The sequence below is a fragment of the Leptinotarsa decemlineata genome, unplaced genomic scaffold (genome assembly GCF_025532065.1).
Source record: "Leptinotarsa decemlineata unplaced genomic scaffold, Ldec_3_MD MMD2_tig00003348_RagTag_RagTag, whole genome shotgun sequence".
Lineage (NCBI taxonomy): Eukaryota > Metazoa > Arthropoda > Insecta > Coleoptera > Chrysomelidae > Leptinotarsa > Leptinotarsa decemlineata.
Window position 1 is genome coordinate 810,076 of NW_027412588.1, and position 18,837 is coordinate 828,912.

The 18,837-nt window shown below is 36.4% G+C and overlaps 2 protein-coding genes across 4 annotated transcripts in view; one reads left to right on the forward strand and one right to left on the reverse strand.

Moving 5' to 3' along the window:
• LOC141483432 (uncharacterized) overlaps positions 1-18,837 on the reverse strand; it is a 392,800-nt gene that overhangs the window by 258,930 nt on the left and 115,033 nt on the right. The gene's annotated exons all lie outside the window — the stretch shown is intronic.
• The window catches only part of LOC141483429 (uncharacterized), a 64,295-nt gene that overhangs the window by 31,288 nt on the left and 14,170 nt on the right, over positions 1-18,837 (forward strand). The window contains exon 2 of one of the 3 annotated variants that reach the window (XR_012466079.1): positions 4,962-5,121. The exons of the other annotated variants lie outside the window; for them this stretch is intronic. The gene's annotated coding sequence lies outside the window, so the exon portion shown is untranslated. Of the gene's footprint in view, positions 1-4,961; positions 5,122-18,837 lie in introns of those variants that run through there. 3 annotated transcript variants of the gene reach the window in all.

An 18,837-nucleotide genomic window follows, 5' to 3' on the forward strand; every position in this document is an offset into this window, starting at 1 on the left:
TCGCGAAGCACTTTTAGCAGCTTCAAATTCTAGGGCATAAATGATGGCTCCATTCAATTTTTTATGGCGTGCAGCTCCGTGTCACGAACTACGTCGATGAAACTACGGACACTAATTCAGTGGCTGAAGTTATCCGGTGCTTCTGGGTAGGCGAGTCTTACTAACCTTTCGACTTCAGCTCCAAACTCTTGCAAACTTCCTGATGGACCTGAAGTTCTCACCTTCAGTTGAGCTTGGTAGATTTGTTGAAGGTGCTCACTACCATATCTGACCTCCAAAGCTGATAAGACTGCTTCATAATCCGCATTTCTACACACATTTTTTTTCGCAGCGGCCTCAAATTGTCTACGATAAATTGACCATGAAGATTCGCCATTGGAAATTGGAGTTTTAATAAAACTACTGCTAGAATGGAGAGATGCATTTTTCCACAGCAATCCCCTTCGGTTCCGGTAATTCCTTCAGAAAACCTGTTCTTCAGTAACTAATAACCTCAAGCTGGTTGTTACCTTCATTCCTATTCTGATTACTCATGTTGTGAAAAGGTTCTTTCATAATGGAATGGTTGAAATTAAAAACTGATGAATTGTTCGCTTTAGTCTATTGACCTTTTTGTTCTAATTCAGATTATCAATTAACAACAAGTCAAATGACGATATAGTTTACAAATCATACATAAATATATTTGCAATATTAGCAAAACATGGTTGACCTAGTTATAAGTAAAAACGATTAATGTACAAAGTGTATATGTATGAATGAATATTTAAAAGAATATGTACACTTATCTGAAGGGCACTACAGTTGTATTGTGTGTGTGCACTAATTAATATACTTACTTTTGTTAACATGTGCTTATTAATTATTACATCCACCCAGTGCCTACATCTTATAAGATCAGTTAGTTATACAGAAATTTCAATCAAAACAGCCTTGATCTAGTGAAAGAATAACTCCTTCAAACGTTTCTTCAAATTTCCTTTCAACACCCTCTTCCTTTGTTTCCTGAAATACGTTTCCAAATTCTTCCTTAATAAATTCCTGTACCTCCCCTTTACTCACTTGGGAAGATTTAAAATCTTCCAACAAATGAAGGTACATCTGATTGTCTTTTTCCTGTTTTTCCTGAATATTTACCTGTTTTTCTTGAATACCTAGTAGTAATTCACGATCTTCATTCTGCGTAACTTTTCTTTCTCCCTCCGTCGTTCATCTTCTTCATTTCGGCGTTTTCGTTTTTCCGACAGGCCTGCTTGCAAAGCCTCAAACGTTTTCTCAAACATTTCCATTCCGTCGTAATCGATACTCCTTGTTTTCACCATAAAACAGAAAAATTTCAGTCAATTATTCCACTTCCGACACCAAATGTTATGTTTTTCCTCGTTGGTTAACCAATAATTGACTATACTGAATAATCAAACTTAACTTTATTTCACTTTAAATACAACAAACACTTCAACTTAAACTTCAACTATTATTTGAATGTCTTTCGCCTTACTAAATCACTTCACGTACCGCACTGTAACGTCCATTTGACTGTCTCGATATCCTCGTGCTAGCCTTTAAATATCGTAATCGAATGCCGTAGAAATTTCGTCGAAGTTCCGTCGAAATCGGTAGCATTATTCTCGCTGCTGTTAGAGTGGCGGGGAATTATCGTACATTCAAGCACTCTTAGCTACGTCACGTTTGGTTTATGGTTACCAGTGGCGGCCGGCGTTATTCCCTTTCAGGCATGATTTACAACACTATTACTATCGAATATTGATAACAAGCTGGCACAGTATACAAATTGAGGTTGTATTATCGTTACACACGTTTGGAAGCTAAGATGGTTACTGACACGGGTGAAAAAATATTTGTTTGCTATTTTACTGTGTATGAATTGGAAGTGATCTTTGATGTTCAACGAGGGATTTGATTTTTTCAACAATCTTAATGATCTCATCATGAATTTTAATCATAACTGACGCCATGTTAATACGACTTTTACACTGAGTTGTGATGATCATTAGCAGATGAACAAGGCGATTTCTGGCTCAAAATCGCATGTATTTTCTTATGGAGCTGAACTTTTTGCAATTTTTGGTTCAAACATGAGGGGGGAAACGTGTGACGTCATCGACGCGGGATGACGTCACACGTCTCAACACGTCACACGACTCAATCGTGGAACTCCGACCCTCGGCCCCCTTAGTACTCCGCCTCACCTATCAGCCCCCTAAGTACCCTGGCCCCCTTGTCTCGTTCCAGTCACATGATTCTAATTAAAAAAGTTTATAGTAATGAGATTCGAACTCGGATCGTCCGCGTGGTAGACATTGTCCTTAACCTCTACACCAATATAAGACATTGAAAGTAACTGCGAATGATGGGTATTTATAGCGTTAGTTTTGTCGGGACCGAAATTGACTCATTATATATACTTGACTGCATCTTTTCGATTTCCGTAGAATGTTAGGGAAGTTGTAATCGTCATTATCATGTTGAAGATAGAAAAGTATACATAGATTTGGGAAATAATTGATATTTCATATGAAGATGTGTGTGACAGTGGGGTACAACCATAGGGTATACCAAATAAATTTTTGACTGAGTGTCTTTTTGGTAGTACAAAACGTCAGGTTAATTTCAATATTGTAACTTTTTTAGTGCTTGTGAAAAAAAATTTGTTATACAAATTTTATGTACCCCCTCTAAGGGGCTGTATCTTAACAAGGGATGCTCCAATGAAATTATGATATTTCTTTATATGAAAGATCCTATCTTTTTTCGATGAGGAATCACCTCCTTGAATGTTTTACACTTATTTAGTTAGACCCTATATTTTTCATAGTCTACAAATGATATCATTTGAAATGAGTACCCACATCAACCTGTTGCGAATAGTATAGCAAAAATAGGCTATGAGGTTCTTTTGGCTTCGTAAAATGATTAACTATGTTTTTTGACATCTGAACGAATCCATTGATATCAAAATCATCGGATTCGGACGACCGGAAGTGAAAACCGGAAGTCACCTGTTTTTGACGGATTCGAAACCTTCCACCCTAAGGAATCCAAAAATACCATATGTTTCAGTATATGATGATTTTTTTCATTTTTTGGCAACAAATTCTGTGTTTTGAATCAAACTTCTGCAATTGGATTACACTCGTAGTTGTTCATAACCCAATAATTTTTAATTTCAATTTTGTTCAATGATTTTCTTTGAATGTGCAATTTTTCCTATGCCATTTCACATTAGACGCTGTATACTATACTTTTCATAATCTACAAATGAAATCATTTGAAATGAGTACCCACATCGGTCTGTTGCGGCTATTATAATGAAAATAGGTTATGAGGCAATTTTGGCATCGAAAAATGATTAATTATGTTTCATAACATGTAATCGAATCCATTGATGTCGAAATAATCAAAATCGGACGAACGGAAGTGAAAACCGGAAGTGGTCGTTTTTTGATGGATTCGAAACCTTCTCACCCTAAGGACTCCAAATATATCATATGTTTCAGTATACAATGATTTTTTCATTTTCTTTGTCCTTCTGCGTTGTAAATTCTGCGTTTTGAATCAAGCTTCTGCAATTGGAATACACTCATAATTGTTCATAACCCAACATCTTTGAATTTGCAATTCTTCCTATGCTATTTCACATTAGGCACTGGATATTATATTTGTTACGCCATCTTTGTTTTTTCTCTGTCGGTTCACTCTGTATAGGTTTCCCTTTTATTTAATGTACTGCACGTTGAGATTCAACTACCATTAACGAACATGTGTCTTAGTCCCCTTCTGACATGTTGCGCCATCTTTGTTTTTTCTTTTTCGATGAATTCTGCATTTCTCGTCCTTTCATTTAACGTGTTGTACGTGACGATCCGATCATTATTAGTGAATATATAACTTAGTGCCTTTTTGACAGTTGGGCCATTGTTTTTTTAATAACTCATCCATCTCCACGAATCATCACCCCTTTTCTATCACGCCACCACCTCCCACGCTGACTACGTCACTATAATTATTATTATTCGACCTCATTTTCTAGTTTAATTTCATCTAACACAATCAATCGAGCGATATTTGATTCCTCCACTCTGATTGGCTGACCGACACCACTCTATAACAGAAGTTAGGCTGAGCGTTCCACAAGGTTTCGTTCAGGAGTCTGAAAATTCGCAAAATGAATCTTGATATGACAAAGCATGGATTTTAGTCATTTCCTGATGCTGCTTACTTGGTTAGCGAAATGCGTTGAATGATGAATGACTATCATATTGAAACACGAAAAACAGTTACGACAAGAACGATGAAACGATAATGCACGCAAAACGGTCGAAAACGCACGCAAACGGTCGAAAACGCACGCAAAACGATCGCACGCAAAACGGTCGCTTGTAAAACGGTCACTTTCCCTATTTTCGAATGTTAACTCCACAATACATAACTCCTTCTTCTCCTGATGATGCTACACTGTACACTTCGACGTCATGTTTTTTCTTTCGATTATGTATTTTGAGACACCCTGTACACAGTCGTATTCGTAACCCTTCATGGTTAATTTTGAAACCGGCAACACTACATTGCCCAATAAACAACGATTTATTCCACAACCGGCAACACCTGCTTGCGCTAGGAACGTAAAACATCGATACCATCTCTCTGTGCCTCGATTACGTCACACGCGTTTCTCGCTCTTACACACACATCAAATCAAATCAAATCAAATCCTTTATTTTCCTGTTCGACAATTTCATAAGTAATTGTATTAGGAATCGTCAGTAAAGCTAAAATTATAAACTACTACACTAAAACTAGAAGCACACACGAAAACGCATGCACACACCACACATACACTTACGTTAAATAATCATCAACACTGTAATACGCATTCAGAACTAAAAAAAATGTAATCTTTGTTTTGAACACCTCTAATGTTTTGCTTTCTTTTATTTCAGTTGGTAAAATATTGAACAAACGAGGACCTGCAACATTAGGACCTTTAAGAGCAATCCGCCCTCGAGCTAGAGGAACTTGATATATTTTTTTTGGCCTAGTGTTAATTGTATGAGTAGAGCCTATTAAAGGAAATTGACTTTTATTACATACATATCTTTATATGAAATATTATTTCCTATGAGCCGCTAGGAAGGTAAAACATCGATACCATCTCCATCTCTCTGTGCCTCGATTACGTCACATGCGTTTCTCGCCCTTACACACACATACACATCTTCATAGGAAATAATTTGAAGATGTGTATGTGTGTGTAAGAGCGAGAAACGCATGTGACGTAATCGAGGCACAGAGAGATGGAGATGGTATCGATGTTTTACGTCCTAGCGCAAGCAGGTTTTGCCGGTTGTGAAATAAATCGTTGTTTATTGGGCAATGTAGTGTTGCCTGTGTACAGGGTATCTCAAAATACATAATTAAAAGAAAAAAACATGACGTCGAAGTGTACAGGGTGCGTCAAAATACATCATTTAGGAAAAAAACATGCCGGTTTAACAGAAGTCTAACGTTCCAACATGTCGGAAGGACACTTAGTCTCGTATCTTTGTTAACAGAATTAGCATCATCAGGAGAAGGAGTAGTTATGTATTGTGCAGTTAACATTCGAAAATGGGGAAAGTGACCGTTTTACAAGCGTTTCGACCATTTTGCGTGCGTTATCCTTTCATCGTTATTGTCTTAACTGTTTCTCGTGTTTCAATATGATAGTCATTTATCATTTAACGCATTCCGCTAACCAAGTAAGCATCATCAGGAAACGACTAAAATCCATGTTTTGTCATATGAAGATTCATTTTGCGTATTTTCAGACTCCTGAACGAAACCTTGTGGAACACTCAGCCTAACTTCTGTTACAGAGTGGTGTCGGTCAGCCAATCAGAATGGAGGAATCAAATATCACTCGATTGATTGTGTTAGATGAAATTGAACTAGAAAATGATGTCGAATAATATTAATTATAGTGACGTAGTCAGCGTGGGAGGTGGTGGCGTGATAGAAAAAGGTTGATGATTTGTGGAGATGGATGAGTTATTAGAAAAACAATGGCCCAACTGTCAAAAAGGCACTAAGTTATATATTCACTAATAATGATCGGATCGTCACGTACAACACGTTAAATGAAAGGATAAGAAATGCAGAATTCATCGAAAAAGAAAAAACAAAGATGGCGCAACATGTCAGAAGGGCGTTTTTGTTGACAAAAAAATGAAAAAAAACATCATATACTGAAACATATGGTATTTTTGGATTCCTTAGGGTGAGAAGGTTTTGAATCCATCAAAAACAGGTCACTTCCGGTTTTCACTTCCGGTCGTCTGATTCCGATGATTTCGACATCAATGGATTCGTTCAGATGTCAAAAAGCATAGTTAATCATTTTACGAAGCCCAAAGAACCTCATAGCCTATTTTTGCTATACTATTCACAACAGGTTGATGTGGATACTCATTTCAAATGAGGTCATTTGTAGACTATGAAAAATATAGGGTGTAACTAAATAAGTATAAAACATTCAAGGAGGTGATTCCTCATCGAAAAAAAATAGGATCTTTCATATAAAGAAATTTCATTGGAGCATCCCTTGTTGAGATACAGCCCCTTAAAGGGGGTACATAAAATTTGTATAACAATTTTTTTGACAAGCACTAAAAAAGTTACAATATTGAAATTAACCTGACGTTTTGTACTACGAAAAAGACAGCCAGAAATTTATTTGGGATACCCCATGGTTGTAAGGGGTGGAAAACGCAACCCCTAAAATTTATTTCCAATGTAACTTTTTGTCTTATTATTTGTTTATCATTCAAACATTCATTTCCGATAGCCTTTTTCATTCTAAACAAAAAATGTCTCTTGGGTTTTTTGCCCAAAATAAACCAGTCCGCAGCAAAAAATTATTTCACGAAAAACTACAGAGAAACATCGTCACTAATGCGAAAATACAAAACTAATCTATCTATTAGGTCGCTATTAGAGATAGTGACAATTAAATTAGTATGACACTGTCAGTTTCTGAAGTTTCGAAATTGAATTAATACTAATTGTGTGTTGTTGTTCTGTTCCTAATTTGTTTCTTTAATAATTCACTGGTTATTAAAATGGCATACATAAATGAGGAAATGGCTGATATGCATTACGTTTACGGTCTGTCGCAGGAGAATGGGTTAGAAGCTTCTAGAAGATATGCTGAAATTTATCCACAACGGCAGCATATTTGCTCGACTTCATCAACGATTACGAGAAGTACGATAATTGAATCTCAACGTGCAGCACATCAAATGAAAGGGAAACGAATGCAGAATTCATCGACAGAGAAAAAACAAATATGGTACAACATGTCAGATGGGCACTAAGCCACATCTTCATTAATAATTGTCGAATCGTCACGTACAGCACGTCAAATAAAAGAAAAAGAAATGTAAAATTCATCGACAGAGAAAAAACAAAGATGGCGCAGTATGTCAGAAGGACATTAAGCCATGTCTTCGTTAATGATAGTTGGATCTCAACGTGCAGCACATAAAATGGAAGGAAAACAAATGCAGAATTCATCGACAGAGAAAAAAAAACAAATACGATGCCAAAAAGGCACTAAGTTCTATCTTCACTAATAATAGTCGCATCATCACATGTAGCACTTCAAATAAGAGGGAAAAGAAAGCAGAATTCGTGTGTTAGTTGCGCTATTCATACCTATGGTGGGCATGATTTTCTTTTTGTTTCATTTCAGAATATGTCATCACTAATTTTTATATTCATACCCAAGGTGACATTGATCACTATCAATGCTGAATCAGCATCCGAAGATACGCAGTTCTCACAGCGACTGAACAGACTCTTATTTTCTTTGTTTCATTTTAAAATATGTCATCACCTATTTTACTATTAATACGTCCTGTATGACGAAATGAGTTAGTTGCATTCGTTGAAAGTGATAACAGTGACAAGTGCACCGATTCTATTTGAAAGTAAGTGTTTTCTTTTCAGACAGAGGCGACACACACTGTCTTCCGATAGTCCAAGTCTCTGCATGTGATGATTCAAATGACAGTTACCTGTAAGAAGGCCTGTTAGACATCGCGGTTCATCCCTACTGTAGTCCAACAACTGTTTGGAATCAAGCTTCGAAGGGTGAATAAACGCCTTGGAGTGAGCCAATCCAGGAAGACTCTGCCAGAAGTCCGTAACTCTTCGTGCCATTCAGTGTTTGTTTGGCAAAGTCCAAAGCGATGCCAATGACAGGTTCTGATCCAATAAAGCCGCTTGCAGCACCCTCCTCTGCAAGAGAGTCAGCAGCTTCATTGCCTATCAGGCCAGTATGGCCAGGAATCCAAGAATCCAGAAGGACACTAAGTCTCGTATCTTTGTTGCTCCAAGTTAGCATCATCAGGCGAAAGAAGAGATGACACCAAAAGTGTCGAGGGGTAACGCGTTGTGGACTCAACGTGGGGGCAATGGGGAAGCGAAGTATTCGACAATGAAATTTCAAAATACGTTGTTTTGCATAGGTTTCGAACGTTTTACGTGCGTTATATATAATAGGTATGCAGACTTATCGCTATCACTTATCGATAAAGCCAGGCACGTGGCTTTATAACAATTTGGTATTGAGTTGAGGTAAGCTAGACAGCAATGGTTCACATATTTATTGAGACCTTCTATATTCATACCCAAGGTGACATGGATCAATGCCAATGCTGAACAGGCATCCGCCAATTTGCCTCAAAACGAATAAACAAAGACTCTTTGATCTTCTTTGTCCGTTTCAGAATATGTCATCACCTATTTTTCTATTCACTCCCAAGGTGACATTGATCACTGTCAATGCTGAATCAGCATCCAGAGATATGCAGTTCTCAAAGTGACGGAGGAGTATCACCCCCATTTGGAAGAATTTTGTATCAGGAAAATACGCTGTCGTGTTGTTTCATTTGAAATTGTACGAAATTAAGGTTAGTACTGCTTTCCCATTTTTTCTCTGTTCGATATATGTATAGAGTTTGTGGTTGCAAACAATACTTTTTGTTCGACTCAAACATTTTTTTATTCACAGATATGACCCGCATAAAGAAGGGTTTTCAATACTTTTTAAGTGTTTAGTACTTGCAGAATATGTGTTTTGAATTCCTTGTTTTGAAAGACAGTTGATTTTTTCAATTATAATTATAGCTCACCCATTTTTCACAATCACTCCATGAAAGACATCACCCCCACTCTTGAATTTTATTTTTCTTTGGTGTATATTTGCATTTAAAATCAAATTTATTTCAGAACACTACGTTCGTTCCAGAACGAGTTTCAAATCACAGCAGCTTCCAGAACCATCTCAACAGTCTCTGCAGCTTCCAAAACCTCCTCATCACACCAAGAATTTCATTTGTGAACAAAATATCGGTAAGTCATGTCAATAAATAAAATCCAAATGATTGATTTTCCAAAAATCAAGTCGGTAATTGATAAATACATTTTACACATCAAAAATAATTAATCGGATCATATTGCCAAACAAGCTATACAATTTATTAATAAACATATAAAGAAATGCGTTTCAGCTATGAAAACAATTAAATTTTTGGTTGGTGAAAAAAAGAAAATAATTACACAAATTGGGGAATTGAAAGTGATTATCAAAATGTTGAATAATAAACATATAGGCTCGGGTTTGAAACGATGAAGCACCAGGGTAAAGTGGCAAAATGTTGACAATGTTTTCAATAGTTGAGTAAAAACAGGGGTAATCATCAATTTGACTCATAAAGATCCTAAAAAGTTTCTAGACGATGCTTTTTCATTATTCAAACGTGATATTCACAAATTTTTAAAACAAATGCCATGCCTCAAAGTTAATTTTACATTATCAGGGGATTTTATTAAGTCGAATGATGGTAATATTGTTGATAGCAAATATTTCAGTACGCCAAATAAAGTTATCGATTCGAGTACGGACTTGGCTGCTTGGTACAATGAAAAGGCTGTGGTGTTATATTGAATAAATTTGGCGAATTTGATGAACAACAGTCGGGGTGGGCTTTGAGTGAAATTCTTTTGTTGGAAGTAGTAATAAATGAATATATGATTGGAGTTTGCTCGAGTGCCTAAACGAGTCAACATCGTTTACCTTTTGCTCCGCATTTATCTTATTAATTACCACGTTATATTCATAGTTAATCAGTGTTACAAAAACCGACGTATGTATTGAACATTTTTATGTACTTTTGAAACGAGTTTTTTGCCGAAGTCGAACTGATAACAGCCAGTCATCTAAAGAGAACTGATAAACCTTGGCTTTCTCTTTTTTGCCTACCCCTCATTGCCAGAGGCGTAGACAGTATTCCGGTACGGATATATTGTTGCACACCCAATTGAAATCTTTAAGTGAATTTAACTAAGTCAACCAAACGAATTGCCTTTGAGTACAAGAGCAACAATAAACCAAATAGTTTTACCTCAACTCACAGAAACCAAATTGTTGCACAACATGAACACCAACAATCCAGTTCCTAGCACCAGTTACGTATCAGCCGTCAAGACAGCACCCAAACCATCTTTTCCAAAAAAGGTGCAAGCCATAGTGATGCACGCTGATGATAACCTGAAGTTATTTGACTATGTTAAAGCAATAGGCGATATTGTAGGCTCCAAACATATAACGTTCGCATCAAGGATTTCGAGTAATAGAATCTGCATCTATCTTGCCAATTCCAATCTTGTTGAGGATCTTATCAAATCCCACCCAGTCGTAACTATCAACAATACTGCTATAAACATCCGCCGACTCGTTTCTCCAACAAAACGAATAATCATCTCAAACATATCTCCCTATATACCCCACGAACTTGCTATTGAGAGCCTCGGTTTACAGATTACCTCCCCTGTCTCATTTTTGAAAGCTGGTATTCCAGGCGACGAATACTCCCATATATTAAGTTTCAGGCGACAAGTTTATGTCCTTTCCCCATCAGATAACTCTGAACTGCAGACTTCAATAACCATCCCTTTTGAGGGCAATGAAAACAGACTTTTCCTGTCTACAGACAAAATGGAGTGCTTCATTTGCAAGCAACCTGGACACATCGCTTCAAATTGTCCAAATCCTCCAACTAACATCTTACTGACACAATCTACCCCGTCTGAACAAATTGAACAGATATCTCCAGAATCAAGTTCTACAAATCAAATTGAGAGTAACGATTTGACTTTAAAGATAGATCAGATTGCCTTACAAGAAACCCAACCTCTTACAGCTCTGACCCTAGCCCAAAAACGTGGATACTCACAAATTTTAACAGAGAGTGAAATCTCAAGTCCACCCGCAGACATAGAAAACGCTATGCCCCCCTACATCCCCACCGCCGTACCCAGCAGATTATACAGTTAATAAAGCAGTAAAGAAGAAGCGTAGGGTGGGTGATCCAAATCTAACGACATCCACGAAAGAATGTATAGCAAAAACCTACCAGAAAACACCAGATGTCTTTATACTTCCTATAGATAATCTTTATGACCGAAAATACACAGATGATATTACTGGCCTTATCTCAAATTTAAACCTTATTTATCCTAACCTCACAGAGAGATCCATAAAGAACAGAATTACCCGGATAACAAACAAGATGAAAAAGACGCTCAAAAATGACACTGGTGAGACCCTGTATCTGGGTACGTCTACTGAACCTAGTGATGATGAATATAGCTCCGATTGCTCCCAGCAGTCACGTAAATCGTCATATTGAATCTTTCATCATCATGCTCATCTCCTGAATACAGTGGAACTGCGACGGTTTCTACCCCCGACTGGAACGATTACAATTTCATCAAATCTCATAACCCTTCCTTAAAAAGTTATGCTGGCCATCACTTCATTAGAACTACTAATCTACGAGCCAGTGGCGGATCTTCAGTTTTTGTCTCTACAGATATTTTCCATTAAAAACTACACTTGAACACAAGTCTAGAAGCAGTCGCCATCACAGCTTGGTGCCCCAATAAAATTGTAATTTGCAGTGTATATATCCCTTCACACCACAATATAAAAGACACAGAGATAACCCACCTGATAAACCAACTTCCCTCACCGTTCATCTTGGTGGATGACTCCAATGCTCACAATACAATGTGGGGTTCAGAACGTACGTTTGGTCGAGGCAAAATAATTGAAAACTTCATTAACAATTACAATATAATCTATTCAATACTGGTAGCAGCACATATTTCCATGTACAATCCGGATCCTTCTTATCAATAAACCTTAGCTTTTCAGATCCAGGAACAGCACCCTTACTCTAGAGAATCCAAACCACAGCACTACGAATATGCCTGGGTGTCTTCAGATCCAGTCCGATGGAAAGCATTCATATTGAATCCTCTGAACCACCTCTCTTCATACGACGAAAATACCAACTATTATCATATTTCTCCAGGGTATCTGCTAACCCACAAAACCCGGTATTTGAATTAATTAATTCTATACAACCAGCTTCCCAAAACATACCCAGAACGTCGCTTTCACCTCCACAATTATTATACCCTATTCCAAGAAACACCAACCTCAAAGCTACAGCTCTTATAAAACTGTCTGAAACTCCGCCATGGACCAAAAATCCGCCATTTTTGAATACATGCCTGAGGAACTACAATAAGCACGATACGCCAAACATAGTCTTCATACAAAGATTCAGAGAACTGATAAATAACCAGCAATTCGACAAAATCCTTTATACTGACATATCCAAAGAAGTTAATGGTACCGGATGTGCTGTTACTACACTCGATGCAATAATAGCAACATACAAACTTCCCAATGTCTGTAGTATACACACAGCTGAACTATATGGAATATTACAAGCGTTGAGGTCTCCAGTACAAGATAACAGTACACTTGCCATATGCACAGACTCCCTTTCATAATATTCTCTATCAAAAATAGTTACTCACATCATCCTTTGGTTCAAGATATCCTCGACACCTGCCACCACCATCGTACCAGAGGTGTCCTTGTGAATATCATCTAGATCCCTTCTATGTAGGAATTACGGGCAATGAACGTGCAGACCAAGCAGCAAAACAAGCTTTTTCCTCCGAATTGCCAGAGGAGCAAATCAAACTTCACCAAGACTTGAAATCAGCAGCTCGACAAATGATGATACAAACATGGCAAACACATTGGAACACATGTACCACCAAACTACATACAATCAAACCCACAGTTTCTGCGCTGGACCTGCCCCCAATGACAAAAAAGGACAAAAGTGTTATAAGAAGACTCAGAATAGGCCACTCCCGACTCACCCATGGTTACCTGATGTCTTCACAAAATCCCCCTACTTGTGAATTCTGTGGTAATGCAAAACTCACAATTGAGCACATACTTTTGAATTGTACACTACAGCCCAACTCGCCGCAAACACAAACTCGGTGGAACTCTCAAAGACATTCTCGGCCTACCTAACCAGCTCAGTGTCGTGATACAGTTCCTCAAGGACTGTCGACTGTTTCATTTAATCTGATTTTTTTGTTTTGTGTTATTATGTAAATGTATCACAGATCCCGTGTCAGTGGCCATTAGATGCCGAGACACGTTAATATTAATTTAAAAAAAAAAAATGTGATTGGTAACGGTTCTTCTTTGATTACATTCCCGCAAGAAATCGCAAGGAAGCAGGCATGCATTAATGTACAAAACGATGACGAAATGTGCTTCTTTTGGAGTATCATTAGCGCCCTGTATCCTGTAGCAATAAATCCACAAAGAGTGTCAAAATATCCACACTATTCTACAGTTTTGAGAACTACAGGGCTAAATACTCCAATAGACTTACATCAAACTTCCAAATTTGAAAAACTTAATAATATTCCTGTTAATTTGTGATATACTGTTTGGAACCTTTGGTGTAGTAATGAATATTACCGGAGTTTTTTCCCAACACCTAATCGTTATTTTTACACCTCGACGCGTGTTTCGATCACCAAGTGATCATCTTCAAGAGGAAGATAAAACTAATAACTACTCAAAACTAAAGCTACTTATACTAATCAGGTACATCATAAAGGTAGGTAATCAGTAATACCACCCATACAAGTGTACCACCCTAAATTAATTTTACAATTGGCCTTTCTATTATTTACAATATATCCTTATGTATGTTTAAATGTTACAGCTATATATAGAACAATTTTCAGCTATATAAAATCAGTTTTCCAATATTGCCTATCTAAATATATTTACAATGTGTCTTTTTGTAGTAATCAGTAAACCCAACAATATTATTTCAACAAGCTATATAGTATGCTATTTGGTATTGGTCCGTTATCGTTATTCATAATATTATTATGTTTACTTATTTCCACACTCTCATAGGCATCTAGTTGCCTGTTGTTATTAACTTGTCTAACTAATCTTAAAGAACTGAAGTCTATGGAATGGTTTTGTTGCAAAATATGATGGGCGACTGCTGATTTTTCAGGTCTTCCATATTTTAAGTGTGCTATGTGTTCCTTATATCTCACTTCGATAGATCTTTTTGTCTGTCCATAATATTTTGCATCGCAGTCCTTACATTCAATTTCGTAAATTCCAGACTTTTCCGAATTCTCGACTTTGTCTTTTGGACTTCCCAAAAGGTTCTGCAGTGTATGACTTGTTTTAAAAACCACCTTCATACCTAGTTCTTCGAAAATCTTTCCAAAGTTCTTCGTATATTGGTGGTATGGAACTGATATGTATTTATCTTGGTTTTTGTCCTTTCTGAAAGTCGAGATTTCGTTCATTCTTAACCTAAACTTCTTTTTCCTAATTATGTCATCTACAATACCCCTCGGGAAACCGTTAGTGGCTGCTATTTCCTGTATTGTACGTTTTTATTTTGTGAACCTATCATGTATTAGAGGGAAAGTCAAAAGACGATGCACCAAAAAATTCAACCCAGCACGTTTGTGCTGTCCACAGTGATGTGAACTGTCAGGAATATACCTGTACGTGCTTGTTTCTTTTCTAAATATAAATATATTTATATTTAGAAGTGCTGTCCACAGTGATGTGAACTGTCAGGAATATACCTGTACGTGCTTGTTTCTTTTCTAAATATAAATATATTTATATTCAGAAAAGAAACAAGCACGTCCAGGTATATTCCTGACAGTTCACATCACTGTGGACAGCACAAACGTGCTGGGTTGAATTTTTTAGTGCATCGTCTTTTGACTTTCCCTCTAACACATGACAGGTTCACAAAAGAAAAACGTACAATACAGGAAATAGCAGCCACTAACGGTTTCCCGAGGGGTATTGTAGATGACATAATTAGGAAAAATAAGTTTAGGTTAAGAATGAACGAAATCTCGACTTTCAGAAAGGACAAAAACCAAGATAAATACATCTCAGTTCCATACCACCAATATACGAAGAACTTTGGAAAGATTTTCAAGGAAATAGGTATGAAGGTGGTTTTTAAAACAAGTCATACACTGCAGAACCTTTTGGGAAGTCCAAAAGACAAAGTCGAGAATTCGGAAAAGTCTGGAATTTACGAAATTGAATGTAAGGACTGCGATGCAAAATATTATGGACAGACAAAAAGATCTATCGAAGTGGGATATAAGGAACACATAGCACACTTAAAATATGGAAGACCTGAAAAATCAGCAGTCGCCCATCATATTTTGCAACAAAACAATTCCATAGACTTCAGTTCTTTAAGATTAGTTAGACAAGTTAATAACAACAGGCAACTAGATGCCTATGAGAGTGTGGAAATAAGTAAACATAATAATATTATGAATAACGATAACGGACCAATACCAAATAGCATACTATATAGCTTGTTGAAATAATATTGTTGGGTTTACTGATTACTACAAAAAGACACATTGTAAATATATTTAGATAGGCAATATTGGGAAACTGATTTTATATAGCTGAAAATTGTTCTATATATAGCTATAACATTTAAACATACATAAGGACATATTGTAAATAATAGAAAGGCCAATTGTAAAATTAATTTAGGGTGGTACACTTGTATGGGTGGTATTACTGATTACCTTCCTGTATGATGTACCTGATTAGTATAAGTAGCTTTAGTTTTGAGTAGTTATTAGTTTTATCTTCCTCTTGAAGATGATCACTTGGTGATCGAAACACGTGTCGAGGTGTAAAAATAACGATTTGGTGTTGGGAAAAAACTCCGGTAATATTCATTCCTGTTAATGTTTACACTTTGGAATTGAATCAAGCAAAGGAAAAATCGTTTTTTTTAGTAATACCTGCCAGACTCACGATAACAAAACGAGACAGACATATTAATTTGTTATCAATTCAAAACGAATATTTTTCAAAATTGAATGATTATGAGACTCCACCTATTAATGATGATGACGAGACTGAAATTAAATCCCATTATTGTTGGATCAAAGACATGTCCCGATTATTAAGTATACAATTGAACAGAAAGAAAGACAAAAAATTCTTTTGTGATAGATGCCTCAATTATTTTTCAAGTCAGCAAGAATTAAATGATTATACTGTTTTGTGCGAAAAAGTGAATGACTGTAAAATTTCCTTTCCTACATAGGATTATGTGGAATTTCGAAATTATGTTTTTAAACAAAAATGCCGGTTTATAATTTTATCTGATTTCGAGTCACTGTTGGAAAAATGTAACGAAAACATATCTAACAAAACTAAAAAATACTAAAAACATATACCTTTCAGTGCAGGCTACTACTTCAAGTGTTCCTATGACGACAGTCTTTCTCATTTCAAAAGCTATCGAGGTGAAGACTGTATGAAATGGTTTGCCGATGAGTTGTCTGATATTGCAAAATTTGTTGAATAATAAATAAAGAATATTGAGCCGATGACAGTACCTTCAAATAATATCGATGTTGCAACGACTTGTCATATTTGCGAAAAACCGTTCGCCCCCAAAGATGTTATTGTGTATGATCATAATCACTATACGGGGGCGTTCCGCGGATTTGCACACCAAGCCCCCTGTAATGTCAACTTTCGAAAATTATTCGTGGTACCCATTACTTTTCATAATCTTTCAGGATACGACAGTCACTTCATTATAAGAGATATCGCAAAAAAGGCTGTGTGAGCATACTTCCCTCAAATAAAGAAAAATACATTTCCTTCACACAGAAGGATGCTGAAACTAAAATTGAATTTTGATTTATAGATTGTTTTCGATTCATGGGAACATCGTTGGATGAATTAATAGGTATACACATTGGATCAAAATGATTTGGAAATTAAAAAAGAATGTATTCATTTAGATGATGAGAAATTCGCTCTCCTCACCAGGAAGGGGGTATTTCCATATGATTATGTAGTTACCATTACGAGAAGAATTCTATAATGAATTAATTCTATAATAATTAAACATAACAGAAGAGAAATATGCTCACGAAAAAAATTTTTGGGAATCATTTGAAATTACATACTTGGGATCGTATGCGGACCTATATTTGAAAACAGATATTTTATTACTGGCAGACGTTTTTGAAAATTTTCGTCAAAAAAAGCATAGCAACTTATGGGTTGGACCCCGCATGGTATTATACCTGAGTACACGTGGGATGCCGTGTTAAAGTATACGAGATGTAAATTACGAATTTTGAAAGACATTGACATGATTTTGTTTGTAGAAAAGGGAATGAGGGGCGGAATATCGGTTTGTTCAAATAGATATTCTGAAGCAAATAATAAATATATGGAAGCATACAATCCCGAAAAACCTTCAAAATATCTTTTATATTCAGACGTTAATAATTTATATGGGTGGACAATGTCAGAATTTTCACCTTACGACGGTTTTCAGTGGGTGAAAAATTTTGACAAAGATGTAACTGAAATTCCTGACAATTCTTCGGAAGGCTACATATTGGAAGTTGATTTGGAATATCCTTTGAGATTACATGATTCACATAAAGATTTTCCGTTTTGTCCAGAGCATCAAGCACCACCAAATTCCAAACAAAAAAAAATTAATGGGTACCCTGTATAATAAAGACAAATATATTTTGCATTATCGCAACTTGAAACAAGCATTGAAAAACGGTTTGATTCTAACCAAAATTCATCGGGTTGTGAAATTCAAACAATCTGCATGGCTGCGTCCCTACAATGAGTTGAATACTCGTCTAAGGGCTGCAGCCACCAGTTCTTTTGGCAAAAATCTATATAAACTAATGGTAAATATATATTTTTGGGAAACGGTCGTTATGGCGCCAAAAATTTAATTGCGAGCCCCCGATATCAGAGTCGAACCGTTTTCGATACAGACTTGGTGGCTATTGAATTAAGAAAGACTGAACTTGTTTTCAATAAACCTCTGTTTTGCCTGGAGTGGTGCCCACTCTAGGTATAGAAAATCACAGATTACATTCACATTCACAGAATACAGATACAGATAGCTTCATCTACGAAATAACGTGTGAAGATGTCTATTCAGAACTCATTAAAAAGAACCTATCAAAATTTGATACTTCCGATTATTCGCCCGATAATAAGTTTCAAATTCCACTTGTGAATGAAACAAATCCTGGGTTGATGAAAGATGAAGCAAATGGTAAAATCATCACGCACTTTGCAGGGTTAAGTTCTAAAAAGTACACCTACAGAGTGCAGGGTGGAAAAGTTATCAAAAAATCAAAGGGAATTCGATATAATGTAGTCAAAAATAAAATTGATTTCAAAGATTATATCGATTGTCTCGGAAATTTTAAAGAAAAAAATATGTGAGCAGTTTACTATTCGATCATAAGCTCACAACGTTTTCAGTATCAAGCAGGTGAAAATAGGCTTGAGTTCAC